Source organism: Carassius auratus, chromosome 42 (genome assembly GCF_003368295.1).
Source record: "Carassius auratus strain Wakin chromosome 42, ASM336829v1, whole genome shotgun sequence".
In the NCBI taxonomy this organism is placed as follows: domain Eukaryota; kingdom Metazoa; phylum Chordata; class Actinopteri; order Cypriniformes; family Cyprinidae; genus Carassius; species Carassius auratus.
The window spans coordinates 9,214,033-9,228,953 of NC_039284.1; the positions used below are offsets into that span (position 1 = coordinate 9,214,033).

The window sequence follows — 14,921 nt, forward strand, 5'->3', positions numbered from 1 at the left end:
CGGGGGAGCTCTCATTGTTACGAAGTAATCGCTCACAGCTTTCACTGCAATGAAAAGGGTACTGTTTTCACAGGTTTCTGCCACTTATCACACTCAAAAGGAGGCACTTGTTCTTTATCAAAAGGATGGGGATATTTGTGTTGGCACGTGGGATTAAAGTACTATAAACAAACCGAGCTGTCACCATTACTCAAGCGCTGAACTGTGCTATTCTCAGGAAAGCCACTGCTGTTCCATGTGCTTTACCTCCTTCTCTTCCTGTCCCGCTGTTCCCTACGTTGCAGGCAGAGAAGAAGGCGAAACTGGTGTCTGTGATGAACTCAATGGGAGGACCATGGCGAGGTAGAGTCAGAGCCTCAAAAAGACAGCTCCATAATCAACGTCCCACTACTCTTTTCTCCACCAACACTGCCAACGCAGCAGCAACCACCACAGCCTCAAGCTCAAACTCAGACCAACCTCAAACCCCAGCCTTCTCCCCAACAGCAACCTCCACCTTTCCAACAGCAACAGCAGCAGCAGCCTACGGACCCAGCCTCTCCAACTGTTGCCACCACCCCAGAGCCCGTATCTATAGGGGACAGAAACAAGACCTCACCCAAGTCCACTGACACAGAGTTGGAGTACGAGGTACCAGTAGCTTCCTCATCATCATGGTGGTTTGGAGTTGATTGTTTTGAAATATTGTATACAATGCTGTAGATATTTTGTGATTTGGGAGGTTCGTTCTGCAGTTGTAGCTTATTTGGTTAGCCGGATAAGTTCTGTGATAAATGTGGGATTTTCTGTTGTTCAGTGGCTGCTTAGAGTTTATTTCGTTTCATTATCAAGGCAAAATAACTGACTTTGGAACCTGCTTACTGAAAGGCCAATAATTCTCAGAGGAATCCCAGTATTATGCCATGTTAGCCTGGAAATTATCTGGCTAACCAGATTTGAAAGCTAGGTTTAAGCAGTGGGGCCTGTCTTCTGCTAGAGAGTTTGTTTAATATGACTTTTGGAAGTAATTTGAAACTATTGTAGTACAGCTCTTTGCCTTAAGGTGTGTTCACATTAAAGTTTCTGGAAAATTTTGTGTGCAAAAAATTTCCACTGTGTAGAGATGAAGAACCTCTCACATGTAAGACACTTCAAAACCAAGCAGCTTTCTTTTGATCATATTGGTGAATCCACGTCACCAACTCGAACTTATTGAAAAATTCATGTAGGAAAACATTTCACCCTTATCACTTTTGAAAAAAGTTCAAAACCACCGAGTTACACCAGAACAGCAGTTCACTACAACAACTGCAGTTCAACTGTCATGTTTAAAGGTTGCCCATTTATAGCAATCACCATAGAGTAATCATACAGGCTGAAAATCAAAACAGTAAAAATAAATATAATTAAAGATAATGCAAAAACACAGGTTATGTTATGGTCAGTACCGATTTTATTGTATTTATGTAATGTGAATGAAATCATCCATCCTTTGTTTGTATATTGCAGGATGGCCGAGGTTTCGGCATTGGTGAGCTAGTCTGGGGAAAGTTACGAGGATTCTCTTGGTGGCCTGGACGGATCGTGTCCTGGTTAATAACTGGACGCAGTCGGGCGGCTGAAGGAACTAGATGGGTCATGTGGTTCGGTGACTGCAAGTTTTCTGTGGTACGTTTGTATTGTAGCAGAAGGTGTGAAACAAATTGATTCTTAAGGGGATTATTTCAATGTTCAGGAAACAATGCACGTTAAAGCGATAGTTCACCAAAAATTTAAATTCTGTCATCATTTACTTGCAACATTGCTGTTGACAAAGGTTGCATTGTAACCTGGAGCATGTTGGAAATGTTTTGTTTCATTTTTTCCCTGGTAGGTCTGTGTTGAGAAACTGTTGCCTTTAAGTTCCTTCCACAACGCCTTTCACCAGCCAACCTACAATAAACAACCAATGTACAAGAAAGCCATTTTTGAGGTGCTACAGGTAGGAATTTGTTTGTGGTACAGAGGATTAGACTAATCAGATTTTCTCTAGTTTATCGTTGTATTTCTTATTAATATCTCAGACCAGCAAAAATCTCTCTAAAGAAAATGTTTGAATGCCGTGCTTTGCAGGTAGCTGGCACTAGATCAGGCAAAAACTTCCTCATGGTTACGGTGAGTGATGACACAGACCCTTCCAAGTCTGAAGACATGCAAATCAAAAAGATGATTGAATGGGCCATGACAGGATTTCCACCCACAGGACCTAAAGGTCTAGAGCCGCCTGAAGGTAAGACTGCTGTTGTTTCATATTGATATACATTATTACATACATATTGATATACATTACACACACATATTGCTTTTTCAGTGGAACACATACCTATGTATTTCCATGCAACTCTGTTGCAATGAGAATCTATAATGACTGAATTTGTTTAGCTCCAAAAATAAAAATAAAAACACAATGAAAGTGGTCTGTATGATTCATGTGATATATGCCAGATCTTCTGAATTGACAATATAGCTTTGTGTGAGAATCATAATAAAATTAAAGCCACTATAACTTCCCCTCGAGTGAGTTGCTAACTTAAGACCCACTTTGACTGAATTACTGATTCAGGTGAGTTAAACTTGAGAACTGGATTAGTGAATGAATCGTTCATTTTAGTTCTAGTTCTTCTCAAAGAATGTTGGGCTCCAAATCGAACTGATTTGTTCACAACTTCATGACACAACAATCAGGTCTGGAGGGGAAGTTTTCAGTGATGTGTCTGGTTTTCCCGCAAAGCTCATATGGTTTCAGAACATTTTGAATATCACGAACGATTTTTATGGACCATGTTTATTAAACCATTTTTGTGCCATTCATGATTACTATGAACTGTAAAACGACGACAATCATACATATACAGGAAAATACACACATGCAGATTCTTCAGAATATCATGTTTTGTTAATCACTTTTCATTTTTGGCTGCAATTGTTCCATGTTGTTCAGGTTTCTCAGTGCTACAATAGTTTTAGTTGATTCTGACTCTAAGGGAAAGGTTAAATTTTTGTGTATGTTGTTAACCAGATATGTGCAATCTGGTGAGATTTCTGATGGTCACAGTTCCTTGTTTCAGAGATTTTTAAGAATTTTGGCTTAAGAGTACAGATATAGATGTTATCCATTAAGCCTACACACATGCCAGCCCACCAGGAATAAATCTCTGTTCCTGGTTAAATCAAAACAACCCTGACCGCCGGACGTTTACATAAACACACCGCATAATCCGTTGACGAATAGCTATACGTACCATTGTGTCTTTTTCAGAGGAGCGTATCCCCTACAAGGAAGTGTATCCAGAGATGTGGGTGGAGCCAGAGGCGGCGGCCTACACGCCCCCACCAGCTAAAAAGCCCCGCAAGAGCACAGCCACAGAGAAACCCAAGGTCAAAGACATCATCGACGAGCGGACTCGAGGTGAGCGGACACTCTCACCAAACCAGGTCAGCGAGTTCAAAGAGTTCTCGCTCGTAAACACACACCCACACATGCTAAATCAGGATTAGCACTCTCATCTCCTCAGCCGGCAGAGTAAACACAAGAGGGTGTGTCTGGATCTATGACAGGGGTCTCGTCTAATCCTGCTAGTTTTAAGAGACACGTTTTGTATTGAACTGTGGCACATGTTTAAACATGGCTTTAAAATGGCTCTTTCGAATACATATTGTCCATTTGCTATTTTTATAATGCATGCTAAAGATTTCAAAATTACTTCCCGTGCTTTAGGGCAGGAAAACCTAACAGTAGTAATAAAGAGACGAGCTGTTAAATCAGCAGGGAGCTTTATTAAACAATCAAACAGAGGAAGACTGGAGCAGACTTGCACCATCTACTTTGTGGGTTACATGTAGAGCCAAGAGCTTCACTCCACTTGCAACAGTTTGGTAGTTACAAATGGCTTTATTTTTCACCTTAGTTATCAGACATGCTTAATATTTAATAATAATAATAATAATAATAATAATAATTAAAAAAACTATTAAAAAGTGGTGCAATAAAATTCTCATAACAAAAAAACTGGGCTGGGCAAGTTAATGTGTTATTTTCGCGTTAACGCATTACTTGATTAATGCTGACAATTATTTTATTGCGCGATAACACCGTTTTTTATAATTATGAAAGTCTGTTTCTCACTGGCTCTGAATACACATACAGACAAATCTTGGGTCACAGGAGGGGATGCTCCTGATCAAATTATTTAGTCTAAGCATCAGCATTCACAAACCACTGTCCACTGTTATTTTTAACAGAAAAGAATGCAACATGCTCGTAATCATAATTTTATAAGTTGGAAATAAGAAGTTTCTGAGAGCTCGTGAAGACAGCAGAGAAGCGCTCTTGCACAACAGTGGAGTGAATCGTTTTGTTAACTTTGTGGTTTATTATTTTGAGTCGTATTGGGACACCTAACACATGTCCCTCTCACAATATATTGCTTTAGACATCTATCACTTTTGCTGCTCAGAAATACTCACGCAATCATGCAGCACGTATCAGAAGATCTGCATCCCGGCGCGGTTAGCGCTCACACTCACTGATCTATGCAGGGCCGTCGCTAGTGGGGTGAAAGGTTCTGACGATTAAAGGGGCCCACGGCTGAAGGTGGGGCCGGGGATCTCAACCGACTGGCTGAAGCCAGCATAAAAGACGCTCAGGACAGTTGACGCGCCACTGCTGCGACTGTCACGAAACCTTATAATTTTCACGTGTTTTTAAACCTTGCCAATTTAAACATTTAAAAGAGTTTAAATCATTCAAACATAAGACAGGAGAAAGCTCAACTGAGTAGGCTACTCACACACTGTGTTCGGTGCGCTCGAGAGAGACGCGTCTCACGGAGCTCTGCTTCAGGACGTTTGATGGAAGTTTTGGTTGATTCCATCACATATCTTTCTATCAAAGTTATCCGACATTATCAAGATGACTTTGTTCTTGTCATATTTTATTACCAATTTCTAAACTATAACAAATAAACTGTGATAATGTGAGAAATGTTGAAGGTGTCTGAATACGTTTTGGTTTGACTATATATTTTATTTTGCAGTGAAGACTATGCAGTGCTATTTTAAATAGTTGCTGTACCTGGACACCTACAAACTTAAAAAAACAAAAAAAAACAAAAAAACATTGTGTAAATAGCACAAATAAATAAATAGAATGAACATACAGTAAAAATTAAACCATTTCAAAGAGGGCCCACTGGTACAACCTGCACCGGGGCCCTTCTAACCCCAGCTACGGCCCTGGATCTATTTATAACTGAACCGCACTTTTGCCCACCTCTTGCAACCCATCTAGGGACAGCTAATGGAGCGATCACACTAGACAAACGAACCAGGTTTTGGGGGTCAAATGTGCTCCGGCACAGTTAAGATTGCCTAGTGTGAGCACACCCTAATTATTCTCCCACATCCCGCACACACGAGTCACGAGTCCGTCCATCAAATGTTGTCCCACGCCACACTCTGCTGCGATGGATCCCTCTGTTGTGTAGGTCTCTATTCAGAAGATGCCTGTTATAATGTAAGGATCGAGGCTTTGGACTCATAACTTGTTTTTCTATAACAAAGTATAAAATATTTTCTATAAAAACGTCAATGTCCTGGCAGTGACAAATAACTTGTTTTATGTTGAATTTAATTTCATTTATCTTATAAGTGGAGATTTAAGCTACAATAAATATAAAGGAACACTGCTGTAAAAAGCACCTTATTTGTGTAAAGTGTTTGCAAACTAAATGTTATTACACTTTTGTTCATATAGCAGTAGGCCTACTTTTAAATAAAAAATGTGCACAATACACTACTTTGAATGTATTATTAGTTTTGTGCATAACAATGCGATTAATTGCGATTAATCACAGACAATAATGTGATTGATCACAATTTTTTTTTAAATCATTGCCCAGCACTACAAAAAATATATAATTATTATTATACATAATGTACACTACTGTATACAGTTTGTACTGTTCAAAAACAGCAATAATGTGAAATTTTATTACAATAAAAAAACTATTCTATTCTATATTATTATTGTAAAATGAATTTTCAAGCAGATGTTACTCCATTCTTCAATGTCATTCTAATATGTGATTTAGTGCTGAAGAAACATTTCTTATTGATTTCAATGCTGAAAACAGATGTGCTGCATATTCATTTTTGTGGAAACTGTGAAACACCTTTTCTGGATTCTTTGAAAAATGTTACATTTTTTAAAATAGAAATCTTTTCTAACATTATAAATGTCTTTACTTTTACTTTTAAAAGTATACATTTATTTAAATTAATTTAATTATGACCCCAAACTGGTGTGTATTCAGTAGTATCACCACAGCAGTGTTGCTGCTTTGGTACCATCAATAGCTGTGTTTCCACTGTTGGGCCAAAAGCGGGCGTGCTAGTGCGTGCCAGAGCCAGTCGCATTTCCACTGTCATTTCCGGTGCTTGATAGTGTCTCGTCGGTTCTTCCTTGTTTTTTTGGCCCGACGAAGACCTAGGGTCAAAGCGGGCCAGTTGGGGCTAGACGAGTGGTTATGAACAAAGGCAGAGTTTCTCCACGTCTGGAGAGCGTCAGCACCGCGGATCATTTCATACAGCATACAGCTATAACACTAGCATTAAAAACTTTTTTAAATAAGCTCAAAAATGAGCTCAAAACTCACTTTCAGTCAGCAGCGAATGTTTGAAATAACTTGATCCGATGTGGATTATAATCACCATACAAGGCATAAATATTTATTAGCAATGCAAAAGACTATGCACTCAAGCATTAACATTACCATAGTAAACATGGTAAATGCGACCACTTGAAATCAGACGTCAGCTTCTTATTGTCTATCACATCTGTGTATTTATTTATGTATTTATCTCGAGAGTTTAGCTCCGCGTAGCCTATATCATAAAATATAATAATGTTTTTTGTTCAGGAGCTTTTATAAAAATACAGGAATAATTATTATTTCTAAATGTGACATATATAGGCTACTGTGGCTACAAATAAACAGAAACAAACTCGACTGAATTGCAGGCTATGTTCATAATGTTTTATTTCTGTCTGACTAATTTTTAATCCTGATAAATTAATGAATTATGATCAATGTATCACTTATTATAGTAAAACATTGATGCTTTTGGATTGAAATATTTAACAAAGCATGCAGACAAACGGCCTCTTTTATTATGGTCGTTTTTTTGATCGCGCTAGTTCCATTGACTTATTTCTAATTAGTTTTCTGATAACTGATATTCAAAATATCTAGAAAAGGACAAAGACATATGTCAAGCAAACCTTGTAATTGTTGTTCGGGTGACACTTTTGAACTAATTTCAACTAGTATGATGAACTAATATGTGTTGAGATTAACAAATGCCATCGTGGCAACTGGAATAATTGGCTTGGAGCCTTGCAAAATTTATTTTGCACTCAAAATTTTTAATTATTCAGCTGTTCATCATCACTTATTTCTGACATTAAATATATTTAATATATAGTACCACAACAATTAGCAGCATTATTTTAGTTCATAAAATTGTTTTAAATATTAAATAATTTAATTGTCAAAGTAATCTAAATGTAAACCAATGGAATTTCCATTCAATGAGATGTCAAGTAAAAAAATGGGCCAAATGTCTGAAACAATGGGAGGCTGTCCAGTTTTTTCATGTTTTTATTGTCTTTTGTTTTTCAGAGAGGCTTGTATACGAAGTTCGTCAGAAATGTAGAAACATTGAAGGTATGTGTTACACATACAGACTGAGATGTGTTTCATAACAGGCTGTCGGTCCGTGTTAGAGCCTCTGCTAAAATCTCTCTCACTTTGAACACTTCCAGACATCTGCATCTCCTGTGGCAGCCTTAATGTTTCCCTGGAGCACCCACTCTTCATCGGAGGAATGTGCCAAAGCTGTAAGGTAAAAGCCAGGAAATTCCTGCTTCCTACTTCCTCGAGGGCTTCCTTTAGACAAACGGCAGATGCTTTTTTGTCTGTGCCTTATAAAAAAAACAAATGTTACATACTTTATACAGTAAATGATCATTTGCCAGGCGTATTGTATAAAGCAGTCACAGAAATAGTGTTTGTAAGTTAATGCAGTTTGTTTGTTACAGTGGAGTAAGAAAATAAGCCTGAAGGACTTGATTAGTTGGATCAGGTGTGTTTAATTAGGGTTAAATCGAAACCCTGCAGGGCTCCGGCCCTCCAGGAATTGTGTTTGAGACCTCTGTAAGAAAAAATGATGAGCACATTGAAGATCTCCATGAAGATGGTTATTGCAGCGTAGCAGTGACAAAGTACATGTAATACCTTGGGTTCAACAAAGTTGCTCCTGTCGTAACAGCTGTGATCTATATGTTAATGCAGTTCTGACAACTAATTGTCTGAGATAATTTGTCCCACACCCGCTTAATTGCTGATGCTTTTATCTCAGTATACGGTATTATCACAGTATTGAAATTTTGGTCATAATACAGTATAGACGATTTCATCGAGCGCATGCACCTGGACCTAAGTTAACCTCCGGTCTGTGTTGTGTATATGGGTCTGGCTGCGGTGCCTTCAAACGCAGTTAAAGTTAAAGAGATGAGTAGACTGAAGTTGGGCTCAGGTGTTTGTGATGTGGGATGTTTTCCATACATTTATTTATTTGTGGAGACTCGCCACGATTTTAAAACTGATCGATTTTCCAAAAAGCTTCGTTGAATAAACATGAGCACGTACTGCACATTTAATAATAATTCCTTACATTTATATGTTTAAATATCAAGGAGGCACAGGTGTTTTTATATCGCTGTATTTCTGAAGGAAGACTTGCATGTTATATGCCTGATAGCAGCGTGTGAGCGTACCAGCTCTGCTTTGTTTACAGCTGTTACTGGGGAAACCTCTATTTCTCGCGCTTTATGTCTATGCTTTAAAACATCTCCTGCTGGCAACATATTTTGTTTGTTATCAAAAAATATCTACTCTAGAGGGACTTGGCTGTTGTCATTGATTCTTTTTGGAAGTCTACCGGAAGTTAAGTTAGGTCCACAAAAGCGCACATGCGCAGTAACATTTGTTTATGTTGTTGCCTTTGAAACCGTCTATAAAAGGTAAATAATATTTTTCTTATAACAAAAATAACTAAACATTTAAATACAAATAAAGCAATACAGAAAAATATATAAAGTTAAAGTGTTACAGAGATTAAAGTGCAAAAGAACTATAAAGACACATAGGTATCACTTTACAATAAGACCTCATTAGTAAACCATTAACATTCACAATGAGAAATAGCTAGATTTGCTACAGAAGTTATTAATCCTGGTTAAAAAATACAAGTCTTAGTTCATGTTAGCTCATTAAATAACATAGTTGCTACTTTAGATTTTAACAACGTGTTATTAAATATTGGAATACCTTAAGCTTGAGCTTAAGCTTGAATTGCTATTGAAAATTGTTTAAATATGTTTTAGAAAGTAGTGCAGCTGCTTTATTTATGGGGTTTCCAGTGTAATGGCTGCATTTTCTGCAGTTTAGCGCCATCTGCTGTCAGAGAGTGAATGTGCTTTGATTCAGCATGTTTCTCACGTGTTCCCCTTGTGCTTCTCTTACGTGCTTGTCTACATCACAGCGCACAGAGTCTTTCAAGCAGCATACAGCGGTGTTGTGCATTTTAACCAGTTGATGGGAACAGTATTCTTAAAATGTATTCCAAATTCTGAATAATTTGTAATATATATTTATTCACGGTATTTAGAAGTGCCCATGATAACAATATTGTGCATATTCATTACCATGATATATCGCATTACTGAATACCGGCACAAGTCTAGCCTTAGGTTGTCCCCCTCTGGCCACTGGAGAATCTCACCCATCACCCAACAACAAAAGCAATTAGCTAAATGTACTACACATGATTACCATACAAACATGCCAAAAGCCTAAGGAGCAAAAACATCAATCAATAGTCAACATAAAGTGTATGTATGTGTGTGTGTGTATGTTTTCATTTTGTCACTTGCATTGTGCATATTCTTATTGTGGACATCCTTTATCCACACGTGTGCACTTGTTTTCCATCTTGGTGGAAACGCTGCTGTCCATAATCTCTGAAATGTTTTGATCTCTCATTGTTTCTATTTTCTATTGTTCATTCTTTTAAATTTGAAAAAGTCCTTCTAGAAGAAGTAGTCGCTGGTGTTGTTGCAGTCCGTGCCATTCCATCAGGGCCATCCATCCCATTGTGGTCTCAGGGTTTCTAGGTCTTTTAGGCCTGGAGATATAGATCTTGCAGGACTGGAAAGCTCTGATTTTTTTTTTTTTCTGATGATCACTCTATTCTTTTTCTTGAGAGAATCCCTTGGATTCACTGGTTCTGCAGGCCTTCTTGTTTCTTGCCCTTCAAACGACCAGATCATCTTTCTCCAGGAGGTTACACATTTCAAACAAACATGTCATTGCATTCATATCAGCATCTGCTTGTGACTGAAATACAGTCCTGTTATCATGCAGTGCTGTCTCTGGCAAGGTGTGATTGGCTTCTTCCTTATTTCCTTTGAACAGTGCCAACTTGGTTTCTGAACTGCCTACCTTCTTTAGCAAATCACAATAGCCTATATTATATATCATATCTTTCTTTTGTGTAAAAATGTACACTGTCTCACCTTGTGTCCCATCTTTCCACATTCAAAACAAACAACTTCATGATCGTTCCTACTTCTCTCCAAACAATGCCTTGCTATATGTATCCTTTCCACATGCATGACAGACAAAGCTTTGATGGATCTCTCATTGTCTTGACAATGTCTAGCAATGTGACCAGCTTTTCCACATGCATAACAAAGAGTAACACCTTCAGAATTTACTCTTGCAAATCACCTTTGTCTATGATGGAAACCATTTGATAATCTAGAACATTCTCTCCTGCCAAAGACAGCAACTGGATGTCAAGATTCTGCAGCTTTCATTTGAATTTTTGCAGTGAAATATTTTGGAAATGATTTGCTTGTGTGGTTTGTTTACATTCACATGCAAACCAATGGCTTCTTGCATGTGTGAACTATTTTGTTTAGGTTTTGTTTAGTTGCATTTTGCATACCACTGTAAGAGCTAAACATTTCCCACAACCTGGACGCAATTGCCATAGGATGTTCTCCAGTTTGCATTGTCACCTTAGTTATCTTTCTCAAGTTAACCAAATCAGCCCCAACAACTCTTAAGTCTGCTGTCTGCTCTTTTGTCACAGACTTCCTGTGAGAGGGCACTAGTAAATGCACAAGGAATCCAGATTGTAAGGAATCTAAAAGCATCTGTGTCTGATACACTATAAACATCCACTACAAACAAGCAGTCTCCAGTTTCGACAAGAGCTCTACAGGGTACTAAGAAAAACAGCTGTCTAGCAGCTTGGCCATTTTCAGTTCTTTGTTCAAGAACCGTCTCATTTCTATTTCCATTTCCAGTCTTTTTGTTCGCACTGGTGCTGTTGGGTACCTGACAGAATCATCTAAGGAATTATGTTGAAGACTAAAGTCTTCCTTGCAGTTCTTTTCGTAGCATTCAGAAATGGATTGGGCATGTTCCAACAGTGTAATTGTTACTTCATACAAACATCAAAATGTTTCAGAATTTGAAATGTCTTTATAATTTCTTTCTTTAAATCTGTTCCTTCAAGATGATCTCTTCAGCCTTACAATCTCTTAATGATATGACATAGTCACTGACTTGAGAATTTAGCAACTTGTTTTCAGTTTTCATTTCCTCTAATCTTTTCTTAGTAACCTTTGAAGTGTTTGAAGTGCATTAGGAACTTCTCCCTTTTTGTTTAAAGGCATTTTGGGACATTTTTTTAAATTGAAACAGCCCACTCATGGGGTCATCCGCCTTCTCTATCTATAGCATTAAATTATGAAGTTAACTGAGATTAAATATTCATTTATCGACCTTGCCCTACTAGCTAATATGTATATTGTATAAATTTCTGTTTTAAACAAATGAAATGCAATCAAAATAAAACATTTAATTACCACAAATCTTTCTCCTCTGTTCTTGAACGCTTTTGTAATGCCAAATATATTACATTTGGCAACCACATATGCCCAGTGTTCCTCGATACAAAGCAAATTAATATTTGATATGTTTGTCCTTTTATAGAACTGCTTCCTAGAATGTGCGTATCAGTACGATGACGATGGCTACCAGTCCTATTGTACAATCTGCTGTGGAGGGAGGGAAGTGCTCATGTGTGGAAACAGTAACTGTTGCAGGTAAGACAGGCGGTCGGCAGTGAGTTATGATGTAATATTTCCATTTTCTACTTCAGTCCTGCATTGACTCCTCCACTCTATCTTTGGTGCCCTTCAGGTGTTTCTGTGTGGAATGTGTGGATCTGTTGGTGGGCCCCGGCGCGGCGCAGGCAGCTATTAAAGAAGACCCGTGGAACTGCTATATGTGTGGGACAAAGCATCAGTGCGGTCTGCTGGAGCGCCGGATGGATTGGCCTTGTAGACTGCAGCGCTTCTTTGGCAACAATCATGACCAGGATTTTGTAAGTAGCGTCAGAGTCCCTTTAAAGCAAGTCATTTACCATCTTTGAAACGCCACTCGGGCAGCTATTTCAGTCATGCAAGTACAGCTCCAGCTCCTGCATCTCTTTGAATGGGTAAACAGTAAACTCTCCAAAACCTACGATTAAATTACATATTTGAAATCAACAATGAAATTTGACAACAACTGTCTCATAAATGTTGTTTCTTGTGCTCAAATTGCAGACAAAAAAAAGTCACACTTGATTTTAGTCAGTGTAAAGCCCCGTTAACACCAAGAATGATAACTATAAAGATAACTATAAAGATAACGATTTTAGAGTCCACACCAGTGAACGATATCGTCTGTTTATTCTGAGCGCACGTGTGTGTGCCGCTTTAAATCCTCGAGCTCGTTACAGCAGGATGGATTCTGATTGGATGTCAATGTTTATATCGTTCATCAGATGGAAAAAAATCATTCTGAAAATGATTCAAATGATACCGTTTCTCTATGCCTTTATTGTTATACCGTATTTTCCGGACTATAAATTGCACTTTTTTTCATAGTTTGGCTGGTCCTGCGACTTATAGTCAGGTACGACTTATTTATCAAAATTAATTTGACATGAACCGAGATAAATTAACCAAGAGAAAACATTACCATCTACAGCCGCGAGAGGGCGCTCTATGCTGCTCAGTTCTCCTGTAGTCTACACTGAAGACATAGAGCGCCCTCTTGTGGCTGTAGACGGTAATGTTTACTCTTGGTTCTAAATAAATGCGACTTATAGTCCAGTGCGACTTATATATATATTTTTCCTCATCATGATGTATTTTTGCACTGATGCGACTTATACTCAGGTGCGACTTATAGTCCGAAAAATACGGTAGTTGTAGTGTGGGCTCTGCTATTCTTTAATATTGAGAACAATTTTTAGAACTATATTTTTATCATTATCGTTATAGTTATCATGCTTGGTGTGAACGGGCCTTAAGACTACTATACATTACCATTCAGATAAATAATAAAATAATACAATTAATTCTATGTTTTGAAAGAAGTCTCTGCATTTATTTGATCAAATATAGTTAAAACAGCAACATTGTGAAATTGTATTACATTTTAAAATAACTCTACTGTTTTCATATATTTTCAAGTGTAATTTATTCCTGTGAAGGCAAATCTGAATTTTCAACAGTCATCACTCCAGTCTTCAGTTTCATGTGACCCTTCAGAAATTATTCTAAAATGTTGATTTGGTGTTCAGGAAACATTTCTTATTATTATCAGTGTTGAAAACAATGCATGAAAACAATGCATTCTTGCCAAATAGCAGTATGTATTTAACAAATCAGTAGTGTTTATTACATTTTTACCACTTAAGTACATAGCCTACACATTTCAAATCTTCTCTTCCTTCCTGTGGGACGTTCTGAAGCTTGTCTGAGTGAACAGTAGTCAAGACTTCTGCCAATATCAGGCCATTTTCGATTTGTGATTGCCAGGCCTGGAAAAGTCATGGAAATACCTGTAGTGAATATAAACTCTTCTATTTATATTCAGCTCTAGATATGACATTGGCTGTAAATGACTCTTTTAAAGTTAAGTCTCTATAAAATGATTTTCAAAAAGCCCTATCCAGTAATCAGAAATGATTGGTGAGGAAAGGTGTGGAAACCAGTAGAGATCATTTTGGAATCACGTTGTGAAATCATTTCGAAGCACTGCAATATGTCTAAAGATTACAAACCCAGAGAAAGGGTTTAGAGAGTTTTATTATGTAATTATATGACTCCCAGACCATGTGAAAGAGCAGCTTGGCTAACGGCCAGCGTGCTGAAGAGCAGCCAGAGAGTATTACAGTCTCAGTGCTTTGTGTGTTGAGTACACATCTTAACATCGTGGAGTTTTAGCTTACACACTCCACTCTTTAAATGGATTACAGTACAGGTTAAGTGAGCGTTTGCTATTGTTAGCGTTATTGAACACTAAGACTTTTAACAAAGACCACGGATAAGCAGCCACATTTAATCACAAGAAAACGGTTAATGAAACTAGTCGGGGATACTGCGTTTATCGTACAAGCGCTTAACAATAATTCCTTGTTACTGGAATGTTTTAACGTAAAGGCCTCTTTGTTAGTATGTACAGAAAGGTGCTCTTTCATTACCAGAGCAGTATGCTTTAAAGGCCTCTCTCTCTCTCAGTCTGTCTTGTCCATCTCTTGTCCTCCTCCCTTCTTCACTCGGTCTTCTTTCTTCTCTTTCAGGCACCACCAAAGCTCTACCCTCCGGTTTTGGCAGAGAAGAGGAAACCCATTCGTGTGCTGTCACTTTTTGATGGGATCGCAACAGGTTAGTGAAGAATGTCCGCCCTTCCTTTCATCCTCTCAGCAGAAAA

At 38.0% G+C, this 14,921-nt stretch overlaps 1 pseudogene across 1 annotated transcript in view; it reads left to right on the forward strand.

The window, feature by feature from the left end:
- Positions 1-14,921, forward strand: part of LOC113060293 (DNA (cytosine-5)-methyltransferase 3A-like) — a 50,931-nt pseudogene that overhangs the window by 27,600 nt on the left and 8,410 nt on the right. Inside the window, exons 2-11 of the transcript XR_003278222.1 lie at positions 178-630; positions 1,489-1,647; positions 1,853-1,960; positions 2,092-2,248; positions 3,278-3,427; positions 7,701-7,745; positions 7,844-7,923; positions 12,147-12,259; positions 12,357-12,540; positions 14,791-14,875. The product of XR_003278222.1 is annotated as a DNA (cytosine-5)-methyltransferase 3A-like (transcript). The remainder of the gene's footprint in view (positions 1-177; positions 631-1,488; positions 1,648-1,852; positions 1,961-2,091; positions 2,249-3,277; positions 3,428-7,700; positions 7,746-7,843; positions 7,924-12,146; positions 12,260-12,356; positions 12,541-14,790; positions 14,876-14,921) is intronic.